Source organism: Phodopus roborovskii, unplaced genomic scaffold (assembly GCF_943737965.1).
Source record: "Phodopus roborovskii unplaced genomic scaffold, PHOROB, whole genome shotgun sequence".
Taxonomy (NCBI): domain Eukaryota; kingdom Metazoa; phylum Chordata; class Mammalia; order Rodentia; family Cricetidae; genus Phodopus; species Phodopus roborovskii.
The window spans coordinates 403,746-408,068 of NW_026125932.1; positions in this window are offsets into that span (position 1 = coordinate 403,746).

The following is a 4,323-nucleotide window of genomic DNA, read 5'->3' on the forward strand; positions in this document are numbered from 1 at the left end:
CTGGCTCTCCAGTTTTCACCTCCCATCTTGCCATAGGAATGCTGGGGTTATAAATGCAGACTCTGTGCCTGGATTTATGTGAGTCTGGGAATCTGAAGTCACAGGTCTTCTTGTGCTTAATGTGGCAAACCATCCCTCCAGCTCTTCATTGTTGTTGCTGTTGTTTTTATCTTAGAGGAGATATGTGGAAGACAGAAATGTGATAAAGCAAGTTACATTCATGATGATAATTAATTGTTCTTTGTAAATTAAGAGCTTGTTTATGTTTTGAAAATAGGCATATTAAAATGTGTAATAAGGACAGGGGATGGAACTCAGTGGTAGACTTGCCTAGCCCACACAAGATCATGGATTTGAACCCCAGTATTACAAAACATAAAAATAAAACAAAACTAAAATTTGAAGACAGTGTTTTCTTTTTCTTTTTTGGACAGAATATCACACACTGATTTTCCTAGCACTGCTAATCCATCTTACTGCCCAGTGCTTTTTCTTCCATCTGCAGCATGGATCAGCAAGCTTACACAAGTTCTATATCTCAGGGATTTTGAAACTTCGACTTGTTCACCTAAGAAATTTTTATGCCACCTAAGGTATATAGGCATGTAGAACAGATGTACAAAATAAACATTTGCTAGTAATAATTACAAAGGTATTTATTTTAAAGCAAGTATATAGTATACATATAACTATAGCATTTATTAAAGATGAAAACAAATTTGCATAGTAAGATGAATGTGTGCTTATACAAATTCTTGTGCAAACAAGTGTTGGCTGAATTTTTTAAATTATTAGTGTGTTTGTATGTGTGTATGTATGTCAAATATGTGTTATGATATGTGCGAAGGTGGGACCTTTGGCAGATCCCATGGCAGGTGATGGACATATAGAGAACTGCAGATATAACTTACATAGAAAGTTTATTGGGGGAAGGTAAGGGAGTAATGGAAGGGAAGAGAGAAACAGAGAGAGAGACAGAGACAGAGAGAGAGACAGGGGGACAATGACCTGCCTCCTCAGGAAACAGCATAAAGGGAGAGCAGAAGTGGGCAGATTTTGCCTCTTAAAGGGACCTTTGCACTTGTGTACAGAGTCAGAGTACTGCTTGCCATGTGCAGAGGTGGCACACTTTGCCAGGTCTCTAAGGACTGGATTACAACAATATGTTCAACTCATAAATAAATTGTGAGAAATTCTGTCTTAATATCAGTCCAAAATTCATTCACCATTTCTATGTTTTTGTTTTGTTGAGACAGGATCTCTCTATGTACCCCTTGCTGCCCTGTGCAGACAGGGCTGGTATCAATCTCATGGAGAACACATGCCTCTGCCTCCTATGTGCCAGGATTCAAGACATACCATTTTAAATTGTAATTCAAACAGCAACTAAACAAAAATTTCTTAAATAAAATATTCTTGTGGCTAGGGATGCAGCTTAGTAGAGTCCTTATTTACTACCATGTAAAACCCTGAGTTCAATCTTCATCACCTTCTAAAACTGGGTATGATTACATATACCTGTAATTCCAATACTCAGGAGGCAGAGGCAACTGAATTAGAAGTTCAAGGGAAGCCAGGCAGGGGGTTGCATACCTTTAATCTCAGCACTTGGGAGGCGGAGGCAGACAAATCTCTGTGAGTTTGAGGTCAGACTGGTCTTCAAATCTAGTTCCAGGACAGCCAGAGCTATACTGAAAAACCCTGTCTTGGAAACACACACACACACACACACACACACACACACACACACGTAAACATACACAAGAAGTTTAAGAGAATCCTCAGCTATGAAGTAAGTTCAAGGCCAGCCTGTGTTATGTGAGACCCCCTCTTCAAAATAAATAAAACATTCTAATGCAACAATACATTAATTTGGACGTGGAAGTGATCGGGCTACAACGGTTTCACCCCACTGACTGGCAGGACTGACTCAGTTGATCTGGCTGCCTACACAGGTGTCTCCTTCCTCTATCACTTCTCCATGTGTGTCCCTCACAAAGCTGTGCACTCAATCAAAGAGCAAGACCTCCCTCTGTAATGGAAGACTATTCTTTGATTGAGAGTATATACGTAGGTGTGCTCCCCTGCTAAGATCTCCAAACCAAACTCTCAAAGGCACATTCATTTTATATTTACAGCCCCAGGAGTGATGAAAACAAGACATTGCAAGTCTATGTTTTCCGTAATCAAACTTTTATATTTCTACGAGGCAGAAAACTTTGAATGCACAGTAAAAAACACTGAGATCCATAACATACAATGGCCTCAAAGACAAGCCTAGGTGTTTGGGCAGCTTTGGTTGGTGTTATGTTATGGGAAGGCATGTGTAATGCAAGATGCACATATTATATGCTCAGGAACAGTACTTCAGGGGAACTGCCATCAGAAATACCTTAAGTTCACTCAGCATTTGATTTGAAATTAATTTTTGGCTATCATGTCTATAGGAACTCTTTCTTTGACCTTTATTTGAAGCTTGAGGGTCATTTTATTAGGGTTTGAGAGAGAAAAATAAGCAGGGTAGGCAAGCAGTAAATCCCAGTAGGTGCTAGGAAGAGGGAGATGGCAAAAGCAGTGAAAGTCTCACTTTTTGAGTTAGTCAGTAATGGAGGTTTGTAAGCGGCTATATAAAGAGGGGAAGTCCCTTGGAGAAGTAGGGGGGGGTTGAGATGGGGGAGTAAGGGGGAGGGGGCTGGGGCTAGTATGTAAAATGAAAAAAAATTAAATAAAAAATTTGTTTTGCAAAGAAAAGGGGGGGGGGAAGACTTGGCTGTCAGAGAAAAGCATGCTTAGGATTTGGGCTGGTATTCAAAGAGCAGAGAAAGGAGAAGGAAAATATTAGGTTTGTGAGTTATAACTTAGGGAAATGGGGGAGGGGTCCAATGGGGGTAGGGCCCAAAGGTGATTATGAGGAAGGGATCCATTCTCAATGGCCTCCAAGCCCATTAATGACTATCTAGCTACTTAACACTCTCCTTCAAGAGTTGAGACCCTAAAATAGTTTAGAAGATGAATGTCAAGTCCATCTAGGTACTTCTGGCTGAAATGGGTTGTAGATGGCTCAGGATCACCACACTTGCTGACTTTCAGGGCTGGACGGAGTTGTAACCCACATTTGGAAGCTAGTCCCTAAAGAAACAAAACTAATAGACTATGGAGTGTGTGTGGGTGTTCATTCCCAGAGCCCAGAAGAGGGCATCAGATCCTCTGGAGCTGCAGTTACAAAGGGTGGTGAGCTTCTGACTCAGGTACGGGGAGCCAAACTCAGATCTTCTATAAGTAAGTAAGCCTTAGCTGCTGAGCCACCTTTTGAGAACTCCCACTTCTGAAAGCAAATACATCCCTAATGAAATTGAAAATAGAATTTCATGGTCATAGAATTCTATGACCAGCCACATGGCCTTATCTGATATTCATAGCTGCTTTTCTCTACTACACATTCTGAACTTCCTCCATGCTCAACCAGCACCTTAGTAGTTCTTGGTTCTTGATCTGGAATGACGAGCCCCACCCTCATTCTTGAAGGGTCTGGGAATTTCCTGTTGTTTCTGGATTGGATTGCTTCCTTAATTGAACTTAATCACAGGATACTGAGAGGTGCTCTAAAGGATCCTCTACACTGAAGGTATACTTTTCCTTCAGTGGGGAGTAATAGGCTAATATATCTGTAATTGTCTGGATTAGTAACTCCTACTACTACTTTAACTCTTTTCTTACCTGTTGACTCAAGAGCACAAGGAGCCCAAAGTGGAAAGGGGGGAAGTTTTTCCTGCTAGAATCCAGCAGAACATAAGCTCTCAAGAAAAGAGAAAATTTTTATTAGTGGGTCACTAGGGGTGATAGTGACTTGCTCCATTCCCATGTCTGTCCTTTGATTCCTTGAGCCATGAATCCTGGCTGTGGAAGGTCTGTGCCATATGTTTGATGCTAATTCGCAGAGTAAGTATACATCCTTTTGGAGAATCTCACTCAGCCTTCCCTGCTGTTGCCATATAGTAGGCACTATAACTACTGTTCTATCAAGTCAGTTGCTGCAGAATGGTGGAGAATACAGTAAGGCAGTGAATTCTATGTGCATGAGCCTACTGATGCACTGAAGTAAGATATGATACGGATGTCATATTTATGTCTGACATTCTCTGCATCAGTTGCTTCTATATTAACTGACATCTACTGCACAAAGAAATTTCTCTAATGAGGCATGAGAGGGTAGAGGAATGAAAATTTGGAGGGCAGCTTGATGCTATGTTCATTTAGCAAAATAAGTATAGCAGATTCACTCTTGAAGCATATGCCCTCCCCATCTATGGGTTCTTGGCCAGA